This window comes from Strix uralensis, chromosome 3 (assembly GCF_047716275.1).
Source record: "Strix uralensis isolate ZFMK-TIS-50842 chromosome 3, bStrUra1, whole genome shotgun sequence".
Taxonomy (NCBI): domain Eukaryota; kingdom Metazoa; phylum Chordata; class Aves; order Strigiformes; family Strigidae; genus Strix; species Strix uralensis.
This window is the reverse complement of record NC_133974.1, coordinates 87199798-87220002: the sequence shown is the minus strand read 5'-3', so window position 1 is coordinate 87220002 and position 20205 is coordinate 87199798.

Genomic DNA, 20205 nt, shown 5'->3' with positions numbered 1-20205 from the left:
AAGGTGCTTAAGCATATGCTACTTTGACACAAAGTACCTCTGGTGATTTACATGTTTACTTTTTAAGGGCCACCAAAACAGCTACATAATTTTAAAAGGAGAGTCACTCTGAAAGTAGATAGAGGAAAGATAATAAACAAAAAGTTCTTTCCACAGTTTTAAAGAGTTGCACTTAAAATTCAATGCATTATGGTAATCACACTATAAAAGACCTCCCACAATTTGTTTTCTGAGAAGGTGGATATACTATTATTCCCAGGAGAATCAACTCATCAATATTAAAATACACCACCATTGTTTTCCCTGATAAAAACATCTGGCATGAAACAAAATAAAACAAACAAGTAAAATAGCAGTATTCAAATGTTACTAAGGAAAAGGATACAGTAAAGCATTCCTCTATTTCACCCTATATATTTAATAATTGATTCAGACACTGTCACTTGCTAACTATTTTGTAAGCTTGTGCAACAGTTTCAATCAGTTGCTGCTTCTCCTTCATTTTTGGTTTAGATGGATAAACATCAATACTTCATAAATACATTTCCTGAACTTCCAGACAGGTACTCCTTTCCACTTTTAAAATTTAGATTTAAAATAACTGGAATAGAAACAAAAAGGCATAAGAATGCCAAATTGCCAAGTTGGATCAGTCCAGCAGTTCAATATCCTGGTTCAACACCAGCCAAGAAGTAATTAGATATATTTCTGCTTATGATTTATCATCTCTTAACTGCCTGGTCTATTACATTCAGTTTCTGTGAAAGACTTCATGTATTCATCACAACTCTGAGGTTCTTTATTAGCAATTTCCCTTTCATCAGAGATTGCATCATTCCAGGGAAATGCATTCTATTGGTTTACCTAACTCTTACTTTTGGTATCATTCTCTTCCTATCAGAGGTTTCACTTGCTTTCCTCTGCCTTAATACATATTAATGAAGATGACGAAGATGAAGAAGAGTATCATTCACACTTTAAAAACTATGCAGGCACACACTGGTTTTTTCAAGGGATGCTAAATATCTTTACAAATCTGGGCTGTGGTCATTGTTAAATAACTGCTGTTAATTCAGTTTGGAAAGAGTAGCACCGTCAAAAATACATACAAGTAAACTGTTTTGAACTATCATAATTTTTTCCTTGTGCTTCTTGGTCATTTACTGCTCTGATGTAAGTCCTGTCCTGAGGGGCCTGTGGCTCAGGCACCAGAAGCCTTCTGTCTACAAGAACTCAAGCGTTTTCAGTGGATCAGATGACTTTGTACACTGTTTTGTTTTGTTTTTTTTTTTCAAGTTTTCACCTAATGAAGTGATTCGTCTATTTTTTTTCTTTTCTTTTTTTCATTTTTAGCACTCAGCATTCATAAATATACTAGCAAGAACTAGTATAGCAAAACCTGCAAGAGCAGGTTTTTGACTCCACTCCTCTTTTTGCTTTCTGTTATCCTACTTAATTTTTAATTTGTTGCAGTATTTTACCTTTTACAGCATTATTATGTACTTACAAAAGCTTCTGAAAGCTCAGGCAATTTCAGTGCATCTGAAGATACACAGTAAGAAGTACTTTCAGGTACAGTGAGAGGGAACCATAGTAGTAGAATCTACTTTGATGGGTATTTTCACTGACTAGAACTGACAAGGATCTAACCCTTTGATTACAACTGGAGTACTTGAAGCTTCCAACTCCATTTAATATCTCCTCTCCCACTAAAATCTGCCAGAAATTAACAGAGTGCAGAAGTAATATAAAGATACTGTGGACTGAATGTGTAAGGGAAATGTAGAATTAGTGTGACATTCCAAAACATTCCCTTTCCTTCCTTCTCTGTAAACTTGCATTACAAACTCAAAACACTTCCATTACAACTAATGATAATTCATCAGCAGTAACTACACTGCAAATTATGCTGCAAAACCAAGCCATCAACAAAACTGGGGTTATAAGACAGTCAAGTTAAAGACTGATCTTCATTTTTTTGTTAGAAACTAGAAAATTATAATGGTTTAAATCATGTATCTTCACTATTTCCTATAAGTTTTCACACAGCACATCCTGATGATTAAGTTCTTCAAAAACACACATAAATGTATAGCCACAGATATCACCTGAGTTTAGATATATTACACTAAAAATATTAATTTTTTTTTTCAATCTGTAGCTGTAATTCTAAAAGCAAAAGAACTATAAGAAAAAAAGCCAAACTACTTTCTAGATAGTTCCTCTGAACGTGGTATCCTAACCATCATGGATTCTGACCAGGATTTCTGATGTATATGGGAAAAGACCATCACCAAAATGGGCATACTTATGTGAACAGAGGTATGCATGTGAACATCAAAGAATTTGCTCTGGTTATTTCACATAAGGCACAGAAAATACATTTGGTGAAAAAAAGAAAAAAAAAAAGGAAGAGGAGTGTAGGAGCAGAACACAAATTACACTGAAGTGGCAGTAGTAGATAAACTCTCAATCAGCATATGCAGTAAAGTACAAAAGGTTAACATTAGCCAAACATAAAACCAAGTGTTAATACTTTGGGGTTTGTTTATTTTCAGGAGTCTTCTAGCTTCTGAAGAAAAACATATTATTAAAAGTCAGCAAGAAACCAGAATACTTTGGCATCAGTACAAGCTACATTTTAAAAGCTAAGAATGTATTCAATATTCTACACCAAAAGAGAGACTTTCAACAGAAAGTAAATTGAGAAAAGAGTGGGTTTTAGGTGTTCAAGAAGGTTATTTCATTTTTAAGAGTAACCACAACTCATTCTTAGCTTGGTATAAATTGTCAACAAGTAAGGCTAGTCCGTGAGCCTGCCTACCTCACTTAATATTTCCCAGTGCTCAGTCAAAAATATCAAGGGCTGAGATCACAGGCATAGGCCTGAGATCCTCCTCACCTCTCATGCTCCTCCAAATCCCAGGAGACACGAATGGCAACACAAACAAGAGAGTCAAAACTTACACCTCAAGATGCATTGTCCTTGTGCTCCCAGAGACTTCCACATTAATACTTTCCTGTTAGAAAAACAAGCCCCTGTTACGAGATCGTGATTATTTTCAAGAAGACAGTTGCCATTTACTGCAGCCTCTCTTGAAAGCTGGCCAGATACCTCAGCACTGCCTGTCTGTCTGCCCACCTGCCCTGCTGGGAGGGGAAGGGCTCCCAGCAGCACCAATTGCCCACACCTGGGTGCAGGCTTCAGCCTCCTGGAGCACAGCCACGGCAGACTACTGCCCCCCAGGTGGGGCTGGGACCATGGTGGGAGCCTTCCCCCTCAAATCCCTCACAAAAAGGCAGGGTGGCCAGTTGACATCCTGGTATTTTGGGCCTGTCACCAACATGGGCTGCCTGAGGGGGAGAGAAATGCCTAGGGGAGCCCGCCCTGAGGAGACACAGCTTTCTTAGGGTGGATGAGTTTTCACCATGATTTATTTACTGTGATACGTCATTCTGCTATCAACAGTAGTTGTCAAGCAAGTCCCTACAGAGTGAAGATAGTAATGTCCCATTACTGCCGCTGATGGGCACAGCACTAAGGCAGGCCATGCCTGGCAGGTGACAAGCCTTTGGGGCAGGGTTAGGCTTCATCAGTATGATCCCAGGGAAGGGTTTAAACCACACGAGTGCTGGCAGCACACAAAGTGCCCAAAACAGCACTCTGGTAGTAACTCTGTGGCAGAGAAGCACCATCACCACTGTGAAGTAAAGATGGAGGGGCAAAGCAAATGCATCCCCAGAATGAGCCACGCCATGTGCCCTGCATGTATCCCCATACCACCCTGCACGGTGACTGAGGGGCAGGCACTCAGGGCCAGCTCTTCCAAGTGCCCGAAGTGGCTGACAGGGCTATGTACCTGTGTATCTATGGGCTATGTACTCCCCTTCCCTGCTGGGGAGACTCAGTAGCTGGGATGGGGGGAGACTGCTGTGGCCCAGGGAAGTTGCTTTCCCAGTGGTAAGCCACAACATGGCAGCCCCGGGTGGAGGCCTGCTGGAGGAGGCTGAACCTCATTCTCCAAGGCTGCAACCAAGGCCTGGTCTGTCACTGGCTGACCCTCTGCCTCACCTCCACACAGGACTGAGGGTGAGGTGGCAGCAGTGCAAGAGCCACAGCACCATACTACAGGGTCCAGGTGCCATAGCAGTGTGCTGGGAGCTGGGCTCTCCTCCCCCAGTACTGTGGCTCCTCCAGCCTCCCTTCAACCCACTCCCTGAAGGGACAGGGCTACTGCTTGGACAGGGAGAGCAGGGACAGACAAGAGAATCCTCACCTCAGCCGTATACACCCTGCAGAGATTTATTTCTTAATTAGTGGCTCAGTATGCACATCTTTGGTTTGGAGATAAAGGCACACAGATTAAAAAGACTATTTTGAAGTACTCCTGTGTCACATTACTGCTGAGATACGGGAATGCAGATGGTATGAAGAAAGGTTTGTTTAGGCAGACCAGGATATTCCCAGCCATCTATGTGAAACTAAAGCTTGAATTATCATAAGCAAGCAGAGGGCTTATTTTCGTTCAGTCCAGTGCTGGAGCCAGATCCCTGTTCCTGCTGTCCTGTGACAGTGGGAAGCCTCCCCCAGCTGCCACTCTAAGCATGCTGGAAAAGTTATCTCCCCAGAAGGCATCAACTACCATTAAATACTCCCCTATGCTGCCAAAGCCATGCTCTGAGCAGTTGAAAATCACCCCCACACCCCAAATCTCTTTTAGCTATAGGGATAATTGTCTTTTATGACTTGACAAGCTCTAGCAGACTCACTTCCCCTTTCTGACTAGCAAGGGCCAAATCAGGAGATCAGAAAATATAATGTGAATCAAAAGACCATAGTTACTAGGGATGATGTTGGTCCTGCCCTTGCCTCATGTAGTTTCTAGTGGATATGAGATTCTGCTTTTTCTTTCAATAGTTGTCTGAATAGTATGAAATTATGTCTCATGCATTGTATTTATATTAAGTTGAGGTAATCCAACTAATGAGAAACCTGTTTTGCCTATTGAAAGGTTTCTTTTATAAGGAGCTTGAACCTAGCAAACTATGATCCTAGGCAAGTGTTTGGCTTGCCTAGGAGCTTTTACTAGGCATACGAGAAAATAATGACTAAAATTTTCAAATGCTTGCTACATAGTGCTAAACTTTCTCCTGCATAATTTCTAGCTAGTGAACTAACATTTAAAATGAATGTATCTGAAGAAGCAGGGTCTCCAGCAATGCAATGTTTGCCAACTACTATGCTGCAGAACGTCCATGGGTTAAGAGTCAAAATCTTTGTGAAGGGTTTAACCTCATGGATTTGTCACCTAAATGCAGTAATACATTTATGCACTGTGAAACAGAGCTTTTTTGTTTAAACATAAGATCAGCTCGACATAGCAAAAACCTTAGACATTCCAACAAGCCATTTTATCATTTTCCCCTAACATTTCCATATTCTTACTGCTGCTTTATTGTAAAATAACCTCTCAGAATAAAAGTTATACAGAATCTTTCATAGTTACTTATATAGGAGGGGTTGGCTGAACAGCTGCACACAAAACCCTGCCAGCATTCCAGAGATGTACACATTGCAGGTCAGGGTCAGGTCACAGAAACAGTCTCTGAAAATCCAGGCCTCTGCAAATACTGCAGCCAGGGACTCCTATATTTGGAGCACAAGATGCTATGGTAGTATTGTAATCAAACCCAAGCAATAGGGAAGCATGAAGTTTTATTCCCTATTGCAGACTAAAAAGTGAGGTATCTTGTGGCACAGTTCCCACATTTCCTTGTTCAAAGTTCATTTCAGACAAATTTTATTTTGAATACAGATAGCCAGCAGTTGTTTGCTAACATATGCTAAACAAATTCAATGCAACACAGTGTAGGCTGCAACATGAAAAAAAAATTAGTAAAATATCTGCTGGACAGGCTATCAAAGAAACACAGTTCCTACCATTTAAACAACTGTAAATTACAGTGAAAAATCAGAGTAAGACTCTAAGTTATAAATTTTATTTTCTAAGAGAGTGAAATTTATGTAATAATGGTGTTTCATCAGACCTCATAATAGCTTTTGAACACAGTAGGAAATACCAACCAAGCTTTTAAGATGAAAAATATTAAACCCCTGCAAAATTCAGACACATACAGAATCAATATTTGGGTAGAGGGGGGGAAAGATAAGCAGAACTGTGTCAGTCGATCAAACAGGATTCGCATACACACTACCCACCACAAGCAAGCATTTCATAGGGAAAATTGATAGCAGATGAGATTTATTGTACTAGACGATAGAGAAGGGAACAAAGAACACAAATCTGTAGGAAACTGGGCCTCTTCATTTTCATTCCTTAGAGAAGAACATATTCTGTTAAATCAAGCAGAAAATTACATATTGTCTTTTTTGGTTTTCTTGGAAAACTCCCAGAGTACTTAATGACAGGCTTGAAAAATGTGGACTTTGATCGTATCAGTGGACCTTTCTGCCTGCAGAGAGCCCAAAATGCCATGAAACAATGGCAGATTTTTGAGCCTAGTCCTTTTCTGTAGGAGACAAGGGATTAACTTATGTACTTACTGCTCTAATTTTATCTTTTCTACTGCCACAAGTATCTACTAGTCTGAAGAAAAAGTTGGCAAAGATCAAGTTTTTCCTGAGATTCTTCTCTTAGTTTTTAAAGATCTCAACCAGTGACATGGATTGTTTTTAAAAATGTGTAGAGAAAAAAAAAATTAACATTTTTTACCCTCTTCTTTTAGGCATCAGATTCTGTTGCAGACATTCACACACACACACACACACGTGGATACGCAGAGTTCACGTAAAATAAAAAAAAAAGAAAGCTATTGATCTGCTTTCAGTTCTTTTTAAAACAACAAGCATCTTCCTATCAATTGCCATAAATATGTTCCCCCTAGAGAGAGCAACCATGGGGAAAGCTCACTTTGTAAACCACCTGGGAAAGTTTACAAAATGTGATGGTGTTGAAGATAAGGAAATAATTGTGTACAAATCTATTGCATTGCCTCAAATACATTTAATAATTAGAATGCAATTTTATAGTATTTCCATAATCAGATTTGGGATTAAATGAATCCAACCTGACAAGATAGGGCAGAATATCTCTCTCCTAGCCTTTGGTTTACTTCAGTATAGAACATTAGCAAGGTGACTACTTGTACTGATGAACATATGCAAATGCCCCTATCTGTTTAAGAGCTAATAGGATGAAGGCCTTTTCAACTAGAGTGAATAAAGTGTACTGAAACTAAAATTACAAATCAACATCCAATGCAGAGATAGATAAGCACCGAGAAGCCAGAAAGGAAAGGAGCTCTGACAAAACCAAAGAAAAGCTGAAGTAGTATGCATCACTTATGTATTAGTGTCTCATGGTTTTGCTTCCTCTTACTGTGACCTTTTGCTGTTGTCACATGATAACCAGCAAGAGTCGTCCACACAGGGGTTCATAACTGCTGTCTTCAGATTTCTGTCTTTATCTCCATAGTACAGCTCAAACTGAAATTGCTATAGCAATTATAACAATTCAAGTTCAAGCCTTAGGTAGAGATTGGAGGAAGCTACTGCCACAAATAATCTGGATAGATGCACTATAGATAGATACTGCTAAGAGCTGCTGATGCACAGGAAATAATATTCTCCACTTTAAGGAGTTGTTGGTTGAGTTGTGATCCCTCTTCAGTAAAATCTTTGCCTTTTCTATGCGTGTGTAGCCTTAGCTGGCCCAGTACTTTTGGTTTTGGGCTTTAAATATTTTCATAATAGGGGAAAGAGAGACCAGGAAAGTGAGAGGAATTTATGAAACCTGATTCAAGGCCTTGAGATCTATTCTTTTTGGGCTTCTTATGTAGAAGAAAGCTACCTGTAGAACTATTTAGCACACCTAAGTTTAATTTCCGGAACTGAATAATTTCTACAGAATGCTAGTTCCTTCCACTAAGTTCCCATGAGCAGAGCAGCTGTAATGAATACCCCTCAAAGTACCCCTGAACTAGGTGTTGTTACTGGTGCAATTAACTTGATCTGTATTCAAGTATTTTGTCATTTGCCTGGTCTGTTAACTCCACAGTGTAGTAAAGCAGCTGGCTTGGGGGACAGCAGTAATTAATCAGCCACAGCATCACAGGATGTTGACTGGGCTACAAATCCACCTGAATTCAGTACTTGCTAATGTCCAAGCAGTCCCGGCTGCCTGACTAGGCTGAACTAGCTCAGGTAGGACTTATCTATGCTAAGACAGGTGCGACTATGTAAAGTGGGCTCAATCCATAATTTATGTCCTTAGCTAGGCCTTAGTATGAGGGACCCAAAGCCTAATTAGCACAGGGAGTTCCTACTGGTTTTGTAGCTAAAATGGCTTTCCTTTTGTCAGCTGAATAGTTATCATAATAAGCTGAGTTGTGCTGATTGTCTTTATAAAGCAAATACATTGTGGATGAACATCTGGCAATCTGTTTGACTAGACTATGACAAAAGAATCATGGTGCAGCTGATTAATCCAGATGCCCAGATAAAGGTCAGGAAATTCAATTAGGATGATGATATTTTTGTATTGAAAGGGTTATGCCATGCATAGAGGCTACCACTGAACTACACCTTTTGTAGAGCTAAATACATAGAACAACTAGTGTGATCCAGATAGGGAATGAAAAGTCCTTCCTGTGAGCAATAGCAAGTTCAAATTTTACCAGACCCCTGTTTCTGCTCGCTATATCCATTCCCAGTCTTTCATATTCTTATGCCTTTCTTCCTCAACTTGAACATCATCATCTGACCAAGTATCTAATATCAACTGTCCTACTGAATTTCTTGTCCTGAGCAACTCTCCTTTGACTTAATCTCCACCACTGTTTCCAAGAACTTTTTGTGTGATGTCTCATCTTATTTCATGAGTTCTCAACGGTCATCCACAGACCAAGAATATTCCCAATATGGTGAGTAACCTACTTCTAGCTACAAAAGAGCATCCTTTCTTCTGTACTTGTTCATCTTCATTCATTTCTTTGTCTGAAATTGTTGATCACTTCAAAGACCTACATTAGTTTTCCAGTTTCTAATGCACCTTCCCTTGCAGTGCCATTTCTTCCCTCTGCTAGCCATCCTCATTCCCTCCCATATGTGTTAACTGTTCTGACCTTAAATGATGTATGATCACATCACTCTCTTCTTATCTTTTAATCCAAAATCTTCTTCACTGTACCTAGATTCACATCTGTGGCTACTATGGAAGGAGTTACTTCCATCTCTTGATAGATAGCCAGTAATCAGTGGAAGCATGTAGTACTAAATATCACTTTCTTTCACCCATTACTGTAGTTAAGGACTATAATGAAACTATCTCACAGGTTTACAGCTCAGATATTACCATTACTTTTAGTTTTCCCTCCCATATCCTGACTCTCAGTTAACACTATTAAATGTTAATGCCCATGTCTTTCAAATATTGTCAAGACATGGCTGACCATATAAAGGACATTCTGTATTCATCATCTGTTTTATCTGTAGTTCTTATACAATTTCTTGTAGCTTTATGCAGCAGACTGATTTCACCATTGTGGAAACCATGAGTTGGGTTCCAGTCATCTTCTGTGTCACAATTCAAACAGAGCTGGTCAGAAACAGAAAGAAAAGAATTGAATATTTTCCTCCCTGTCTTTTTATAGACAGTTTCCACTGAGAAAACATGTAGAAAAGAGATTAAGAACAGCTAGATTTAACTACTGCAAGCTTCAATTCTGAGAAAGAATGTCAAACAGTGTGGAGAGTTATAGTTCAGACAATGCTCGCATCATGTCTCAAGGTCTTAATTTCTCCTAAAACATTTTACTTTAAAATTTCACAGCTTAGAGCACTTTGGGAAATCAGTTATGGAACCTGAAGTAATATCAAACCATTGATTTATGCATCAGTTGGTGAGAAAACTTTCAAGGAAATGTTTTACTATGCTCTGTCCCTAACCTTGCCAATGTCATCATACTAAGGGCTTACATAAAATTATTTAGAAAATAGAGTCCTTTCTAACATCCAAGCTGGTCAGCCTCACTCATCAAATGACATGAGAGATATCGTTCCTGTTTCACTTTTGTTTAGGGAAGACATTAAACAAGATTGAAATGCTCAGCAGCAGGCCTAAATTTAGCTTAAAGAAGCTTTGTGTGAACTGTCAATATAGGAGCTCATCTTTTTGTATGTGTGTACCATAAGGATGAATTATGCCCTAAGAGGGGTTATCTTTCTATTTTTTAAGTAATGTACTCAGCACTGAGGAAAAAAACACCACCTGGGGGAAAAAGATTAAATCTTCAATTAAGAAAATTCTGATGGTCTTTTCCAAGCCATCTTAATCTTACCCGGAGCGTTATTACAGGAAGTGTTTGCTTTACTAAAGTAACATTAGGCTACCTTAGTGTAGTCTAAACAAAGAGGAAAAAAAGTCATGAGAAGACTCATGACTTTTAAATAGGGTATTCACATTGTCATCTGGCACTATATTTACTTGCCTCTGTGACAGAAATCTTCCCAATATCCACAGATACTGAAATATTTCAGGATATACAAAAAACTGTTTTAGACTGATGGTACATCTGCTTCAACATCCTGGCTCTAGCAGTGGTCAGTACAGACAATGCTGCAGGAAACACCTTAGAAGTGTTAGTCTATCATTCAGGTTAATATATGTCCTTAGACAAGTGAGTTTGTTTGTTTTGGTTAAGTCTTACAACTCCAAACAATCTTGTGTTGTAATTCAGGGTGTTCACACTATCATCTTAGCTGCATTTTGCATTCACAGACATGTCAGTCAAAGCTGGGACCAGTTGTACCAAACACTAAGCAAAATGCTAGAAGCATACTGTTCCTACCCCAGAAAGCTTACACTCTAAGTAGACTCACATGGATAACCTCATTAACTCAATTACATTTGTTCATTTCCCTGCCTTTCACTGCTTTTGTTTTTGCATCACAGTGCAGTGAAGAGGCATTTGACATATTTGACAAATATCAGTAGCCTTCCAGAAATTATGAACTTGAGAAAGATTCTTGATGTGGAAAGGATAGACATCCTGGCTTAGTAAAATTAAGTGGCCATTTCATGTGTACAGCACCACACAAATACATGTAAAAGTGGGAAAGCAAAGAGTACTAAATCTATTGCCCTTTGCTTTGAAAGTGTGGACAAGCTACAGAAAGGCTTAAGAGAGTGCAGAGCATATGTGTCACTGACATGGGATGAATACGACATGAAAAGCTCAATCACAAAGTAGTGTTATAAGGAAGTGAAGCAAGGTAAAGGAAGAATTTGAGAAGAAAAACTGAAGACAGATGGAAGATCAATCTTTTCTGCAATACATCATAAGGGAGCATTGCCTTGAAATCTCTGGTTCCTGGGTGGCTCAGCTGTGGGCCTAGACCTTAGCCTCATGTTTTCATTTCATCCAAATATGTGAATTCTCAAGCACTGAAAGAGCAAAGAGGACCTTTGCTGCCTCACAGGTACTAAAGTGCTGGACTTTTCCTGCCCTATTGCAGGAACACGTAATTACTCATACTGACGTGCTAAGCTTTATTTTCAACCCTTACTATTACCATTGCCGCTTTTATGGTAAGATACTCTAGCCAGATGCGAGTACTCAAAAGAAAAGGCAACTCTTGTCACAGGATCCATATTGACATTAAACCCTAATCTAGATCAAGGGCTCACTGGGCACTAAGCACTCTGTAAGCATAGCAGAAGACAAGGTTTGGGGTTTTGAGGGGTTTGGTTGGTGGGTTTGTTTTTGTTTGTTTTGTTGTTGTTTGATTTTTTGTTTGTTTGGGTTTTTTTGTTTTGTTTTTATCTGGGCTTAGAAAGATTACAGATGAATCAGTAATGTGATATATTAGAAAATATAGTTATTTCCATCTTGTCAGATAAGTATCTTACATCAAGGAAGAAAGAGTTTGACAGAATATATACGGATAGTTCATCCTGCTTTTTTTCTCTTCCACTCCAGTGAATTTACTGTTATTCATTCCCATTACGGACTATTCATGATGCTATTGGTTTTTTTTTGTAGCATGATGTCAATATATGATTAGACACAAATAAGCTTCTTCTGTCCCCTCTAACTCAATACTAATTTAAAATATCTCAAGTGCCATAACAGGGTTCTAAGCAGTCCAATGTTTCTGTGTGAAACTGTGTGTGACATTTTTCCCTCTGATGTGAAAGTCCAGCTGTGTCCCAGAGAGGAAGTCAGATAGCTTTGCACTAAACCACAGTTCTTAAGGTTGTCCATACAGGCAGGAATAAGTCAATTGGAAACAGCTGTGAATAAGCATCTGTTTAGAAGTATGCAGGATCTAAGATTTTTCTGAAAATAGAAGTCATCAATGAGTATATGTAAAGGCAGCTTTAGAGAACATAACTTTAAACTCTTCATTAAAAAGATGTATGTAAAACACATATATATAGTGTTTTTTTAAAGATATATTTCAAATTCAGCTCCTATAGTCCTCAGCACAGTTACAGTTCCTTAAACTGGCATCAGCCCAAATAATTTATTAATAAGGCTGCTTTTGTTGCCAAATAAAGCCCTAACTGTGTGGAAGATTTCAGAGACCTTCAGGCAAAACCCACACAAAAGTCTTCTTTATTTATAAGTGTACATGTACCTTGACACAACTGCCTTGTTCCCTCAATTAGGGTCTGCTCCAGCTGTGTCCTAGAACCCTTGATACTCCAGTTGGTGTAGCTTGAAATGAATAGATCCTGCCTGCTGATTTCTGAGGAAGGCATACAGAGAAAAGACAGAAATAACTTGTGCATGGCCTAGAAAACTATTCCATACGCAAATATTAACATGTAGCATAGCTTATATTTCAAAGAGATAAAATGTTGTTACTTAAAAATTCTTTTAATTATAGTGTCTACTGTGAACTATTCTTGTTATTTGTAGATTATGTTTCATTCCACATTCTCTTCTGGTTCCATTACGAAAATAAGTGCAGTGAGGAGAGCCTTGAAATATTTATAATGAGTATATGTAAAGGCAGCTTTAGAGAACATAACTTTAAACTCTCCATTAAAAAGGTGTATGTAAACTGCTGTGCTACAGGGTAGAACATTGAAGAAATAATCATAAAGTTCCAATGGAAAGATAGTAAAGGCCCAGGCTGTTGCATGAAGCAGAGAAACCCCCAGATCAGAATGTAATGATTAAAGTATTGGAGAGAAATTAATACAACAGAATGAAACTGAGTTTTCTTATGTTCAGGTGTGAAGACATCATCATAGGGAATTTAACATCCATAAGGATTACAATTTTGAATGTATAAACATTTGTTGACTTCAGCTGGAACAAAGAACCATCTTCTTATGCCGTAAAATGCAAAAAAAAGTTTGATCCAGGTTGGGGGGTATATACATGCAAACTGAAAAAATCATTGTATATGTTCAGTATGATGAACCTTGAAAACTGCTGGTTTTTGGGGTATTTTTGAGTTGTTGTCATCTGATGACTAAGACTGAGATACATTACAGACATTATGTAGACACCAAGAATTTCAATAACTGGAAGCAATTACAAGGCTATGTCAGAGCTATCTAAAATAATTTATTCACTACTTAAATGTCTTTTTTACCTAGCACATCTCGGTTTTTCTGTTATAGAACCATTTGTCTAACCACATGAAAGTACATTCAACGTCATTTTCTTCTGTTAAAACAATTTCTTAGTAAAACCTCAAATAAAAGATGCTTCTGAATTCTTCTACATTCTTAAGCACAACTGGTTTCTACAGACACACAAATGTAACTGAACTATGTGGTATTAATTATCTCAACAGTTTGTGGCTTTTGCATGTATTTCAGACTGTTTCTGTCAATAGAAGATATATTCACAGAAACTGGGTTTATAGTGTTACCTCATTTATCAACCCAATCCAGATAAAATGCGTCTGATGTACTAAGCCACCTACTTGGTTGATTATTTTTAAACACTAAGTGTATAGCTTCTTGTCTTTCATAACATTAACCCCCCCGCCTCGACATCTCTAGACAACTCATAACTTTGTATCAGTAAGAAATGATAAGGATGCAAGCTCAGGGAGGTCAGTTGCAGATCTTGGAAGACTGAACGTGAGCTGCTGTAACACCTCATTATCTGCTACTTATTTATTTAACGCACTTATGTTTTTCTTGGAGTGTTTGTGTTTAAATCAAAGTCTACATCCAACATAGACAGGGTGAGTACAAATTGTTTGATGCTACACCGAGGCTATTTTAGAAATATGATATAAGCCTCCTTTGCCAAATTAGTTGATCACCTTTTTTTTTTTTTTTTTAGTACACCCCTATCATGTCCCCCTCTTGAGGGCACACAGGAAAGAAAAGAACTCTTGTGATGAAAGAAAAGGAAAAAACTAATCCATCCATTCAAGTAGGTACCCTGGGTCCCACGAATATAAGTTAGTCAAGTGTTATGTGGGCAGACTGATGACCCTGCCCTGTAGTTACACAGAAACACACATGTTGTGCTGCCAAAGCAGCAAACCTCCTGCGACTATGATGGAGGTATGGCATAGCTACTTCTCTGTCCTGTTCCTCTCCCCCACATAAGCACATGCTGTAAGCAGGCTACGGAAGAAAGAGAAGGGAAACAACGTACAAAGGACTACAGCTGTCATATTCTGTAGCTACAGCTTGCTTTGAGAGATTTTCCCATAGCATTAGGACTCAAAGCCAACATGGAGGAGAGAGAGGGGGATATGCAGCCACAGATGTTTCTTCCACGTAGCTGGGATCATGCAAGCAGCATTGGGTAACAATAAGTGAAGGTAGCTGGAGGTTGGGGAGAAGGATCTAATTACTGTTCGCTGTTCTTTTCTTTCAATAAAGTAGTATCTTAACATTGCAATGCACCCTAATTACCTGCCATATGCAGTCCAGTGTTTGGTCTTAAAAAAAGACTTATTCCTAAATGACAGATGAAGTTTAGAGTTCTCATCTGAGCCCGTAAACATGATCAACTTTTTACAACAAAAAAGCTTTTCTCTTCTGGACTGGGAGCTCCATAGTCAGTTAGAGATTCAGTTACATATTTTCTGCTATGTTTTTAGACCTTCCAATTTCTCTGAAAGTATGTGCATATGTCAGTGTGCTATGTCTGAAATATATTTAGCTACGCTAACACCTTTGGAGATAAAATGCAAGTGTATGTCTGTAGCTGCTCCTAGTCCAGCCATCTCTGACTGGCACACTTTTCTGTCTTTGATGCCACCCATGCAACACTCCAAATCAGTCTCATTCACATGTGCACAGAGTTCAATTCATCTCTTCTGTTCTTCATTGCTATAAATGCCGTTTACCCTTATGCACAGCTAGTTGCTGCATGGCCTTCCTTCTGCTTAGAGGTTAGAAAACCTCTTAAGAAGTTAAGACCATTCAGAACTGCTCCCTGGGATGGCTATAAGCTAAAACCCCAAATACAACCTTCTTTCCTGCAAGATAATTCCAATATAATCCCAGGAGAGTTCCAGATACTGCCAGCAATCTGTGAGCCAGTTAGCCTTGCATCCAGCCGGAATCCTTATTTAGCAACTCATCCTGTTTTTCCTCAGTTCTAGACCATTTCTAAAACATACCTTTAATAAAAGTAATAATAATAAAATGGTCATAGTGCACCCTTACCTTATTTCCTGCCAAAACATATTCTGATGTGGATTCAGCAACTTCTGCTTGTGTTCTGTAGTAATATTTCCACACAGACTATACTTATACGAGAGTCAGAGTGTCTGGCTTTTTTGCTCTGGGCACCATTTCCAGTCACATGAACTGGGAACAGCCTGATTCAGATGTTAACAGCCACTGACGTTTGCAGGAATGTTGTTAAAAAAAAAAAAAAATCATAAATGCCTTGAGAAATCTCACTGCTTAAAAGACTTATCACAGAAATTATTGAAAATATGGTATGCGTGTTATTTGTGAGGAACAGTAGCATATATAAGTGTTCATGATAACATGACACATAGCTATATAGTATGTTAAGGAGTAAACCATATTGAATAAAGTTCTGTCCTGACATTCGTGGCTTTACAAGCTCACTGAAGTAGGACTTGTGTGCAAATTCGCGAAGAATCTGAGTTTTTGATTTTGAATGGATGTCAGCATTTGAGAAACTAAATGGGATGAATTCCACCTCTGGATGAGAAAAATGATGAATTAGAATAAACCTGTGATTGACACCTAAGCTTCCAGTAAACTCCCTTCCCTCTCTTCATTTATTTAAAAAAAACATTTTTCAATTTTGTAAAGGGATTTATTTTTATTACCTTAGATTTGATGGCGCTCTCCATCAGGTTTGCAACATTGGGAGGGGAAACAGATTTGTGGTTTACATTTCACAGGACTGCAGTAATGGAGACACCTGGAGTTTAGCTCTCATTTGTTCCAATTTATTTCAGTCTCCAAGGAAGTCTCATGTTCCGAAGGTGACCTCAAGGGGCATAGCTATGTCCCTGAATCATTGTATTACAGGATAAAAGGTAGCTGGGTTCAAGCATCTGACAGACTCTTATTTCTCTCTGTGTAAACAGAAATTACATAGATTAATTTAAGCTATCCTCCCACCTAAAATACTTCCTTTCTGCACTCTCTGGTCTTTTAAACAGTGAACCAAAAAAATTGAAGACCTCATGAAGACTACAAGGAGCATTCAGAAGTGTAAAAATCTTTTGCCCCTTGAGATTAGCATAGACAGATTAAAGTAATACATGCACATTTTCCCTTTATAAACTTTGTGTGGTTCTGGGAGCAGAATATTGGTATTTTTCTAAGGGGAAACAGAGAAAGAAGGAAGTCATATAGTTCTTTCCTCTTTCCCCGTTAGCCACATCTGTTGCACCTTCAGCTAAAGAGGTGACCAAACTCCTGTCAAACCAAGTTTCCGTGCTATGTACAGGAGGGAAAAGAAATTGATAGGTGTGCAGCAGTGCAGAGCAGTTGTTCCAATACAGCCAGTAAATACCTGTTGCCTAATGAATGCTTTGCAAGAAAAGCCTATGCACATTTTGGGTGGGTGTCAGACTTCCTAACTATGCACAGATCACCTGTATCATACTTGTACATTAAGTCCATCCAACATTTGTCAGAAAGGAGCTGATTTTTTATGTTTGGTATATTCAATCAAAGGAAAAGGCAAAGCCATTTACTAAGGGTTACTCTTAGCTGCATTTTTTTGTTCAGAAGCTAATGGCAATCTAATTTAGTTATCATGTCCCTCAAAGATGAATTAATGTCAGGAAACTCCCCCTTCCTATGCATTTCAGATACAATAAGCATGTTAGACTGAATGAGCATGAGCTACACAGCCAGTGCTTCTGTTCCGCAGAAATGGCTGGGGTATGCATTAAGTTGTGTTTCAGTAAGAGATACTATCCATGTGGTGTAGCATCCACACTGGCAGATCTGTCTGATGCTTGAAAATAATTGAGAATAGATGTAATCTTGTCATTTGTTTTGAAAATTCTCCTGAAAGATATGTAATTTTGGGAGAAACTAGATCCATTATAACCCTGTGTATACATCCCAAATGATAGGTATAATGAGGCAGTGAGTAGAACAGTTGTTTCACTTAGTTTGAAAGCATAAGAAGATGTTACTGTTTCTTTGTCATATTTTCCATCTAAATTACTGTTACAGAAAGAAGTGTTCCTCTAAAAGAAATACAATTTTATCTGAAAGGTGTGAAATTCCAGTACTGCAGAAGGAAGAATTCCAACAGCCTTCAAACACAGACATGGGAGCAACACAGTATTACTGCTTCATGAGACTTCTTCCCCAACCCAAGATTGAACAGAACAGACCTAAAGAAGATTAGGCAGCTCGCAATTTTCTCCTCCCCCCACATTGACTGCGTCATTATTAAAATACTGAATTAGACAGAACAAAGACATCAGAACCAGCTGAAAACTCCACAGTCCAAAAGAGGGTGATTTATCCTGCCTGAGTGGGTTAACAAGATTATAACGAAGACATCATTTGAGATTATTTCACGAAGTCAGATCATGAAGTAATAAATAATGTGAACATATTTGGAGGAAGGAAGATAGTGCAAGCAAGATAAGAAGCTACGTAAGGTCCAGAAAATATCTTTTGTTTAAAAAAAAAACCCACCAAAAACCAAAACCCAAACTGCAACACAAAAAACCCCCAGTAAGATTGCTTTAAAAATTGAATGGGAAAACCTCCTTTTTAATTTGTTTTGTCTGTAGAACAGTCACAGTAGTAACTTAAACAGAGACCAAATATGCTCCAGCTCACTAGCCTACAGAGCTCCCTCCACTTCAGTTATCAGACAGTGGGGGATCCCCTGAATTTATGATCCAGGTTTCAATACCCCAAGGAGGGCTATGCACTGATCATTTACTGAGTCACACATGTGGGTGGATTTTGTGTCTAAATGAGCTAATTTAACTGCAGGTGCAAGTCAGAGAAATTGCTCTGAACCTGTTTTCCTCCAATTATCAAATCATTCTATCCTAATGTTAAGACAAGGTCGATCACAATTGATGTCCTACAAGGGAACCTCCCATATGGAGTGTTTTGCTACAACATGTCTCTCAAGGTTCTAGTCAGTCAAGAAGGGAAAGTGGATTTTATTTTGTTGTTTCTACCTGTCAGGAAAAATATATAGTAAAGTTGCCATATTTAGTAGCAGTGTCTAGGAAACTGCAATGCTGGAAGAGCCTAAGGACATGAGTATTATTGGTTTTCCTGGTTGGGTGTGGAGGGGTTTTTTGGTGCAGGAGACAAATACAAACCTAGCTTGGTGAAATATAAGTAGAAGATAGTACGCATTAAAATTGTTGTCCTGCCAAAAGTCATGTCTAGGATAGAAATATAGGAATGTTTTTTCCACTGTCCAAAGCAGTATCTAGAATGAGATTAAATAAGGATAGTTGCCTTTTCCCCCCACAAGCTGTTGAAGGCAAGCTAGAAATGTTATTTTCTGGAAACTGAGTCACCCGGTACAAAAGCTTTTGTGAAGAAGAATCTTGCAGAGGTTCTTGAAATCAGAACTGCTTTCTTTCCATAACACAATCTCCTCAGAGAAGGTGATTGTTACAGCTAAGTGCCCTGTAATAGCCTTGTTATTGGCCCTCCATATGCTGGAAATGAAAAGTTACATTAGATTTTGAAGGAACCAGGTGCCCACCAAGTTCTGATCCTACTCCCATTACCAAACTGGGGCCTTAGGACTGAAAGCCACACAACTTGAAACTTAAGAACTGAAACTCAAAAGCACATCACTGTTTCAGAAGTGCAAAGCAACAAACAAAACAGTTTTAGTATAAAGGAATGTGTTCAATAAGTACACTTTCCTTTGCTTGAAAGTTCAGCACAGAGCAAGCTCTTTCACTGGTTTCAAATCCTGTGATATAATATTTGATCCAGTTTCTCAGTTCTGCTATATGTGTGATGTACCAGTACTTGTGATGATCCAGGTACTGAAATGCTTGCATACAGAAAAATTTAACGTTTTAAACTGAGTTGCAGATCAAGACAGAAGAGGAATCACACCTCAGCAGAGGCACTCAAAAGACACAGGGAAAAAGTCAAATTATGGAGCAACATGAAGCTCTGGGCTTCTGTTATTACTGCTCAGAAGTGTGTCTTACACATAGAGGGAGAGAAAAAGAAAATATCCTTTTTTTCTTTTGTGGGCCTTTTGTCAAGAGAATCATCTCTCTGGTACAGAAACCCATAGGAAATGAAGTGATAAATCTCTGTAAGTTTGTCTTTAGTTTTTAACCTTTATTTTACCTTCTGGTCATTATTTCAAACCCACTTAGAGAAATACTGCTGAACATACTGCTTCATCAGAGCTCCTGCAGAGTGCTGCGTAGAGTAAGTTAAGGTTATTTTGCATAAGCAGTTTTTTTTATGATATAAAGCATTCTCAGAATGCTGGATGAATATTATTAAATTTTATGGTATCCTGTACAGAGATAGCACTCATTTTATGGAGACAGAGAGAGTCATAAATCAATTAGAGGATCGTGTTGGCCTTTACATCATATTCTGCATTTCAAAGGCTGAGGCAGAATTCCCAGAAAAGTCCTACATTTTTGGGACAGACAGGACTACAGTTGAAAGAGTAGCTTATTATCTTAAAAAATAAAAAAAATCCCATCAGACAGCAGAAATGGCCAGAAAG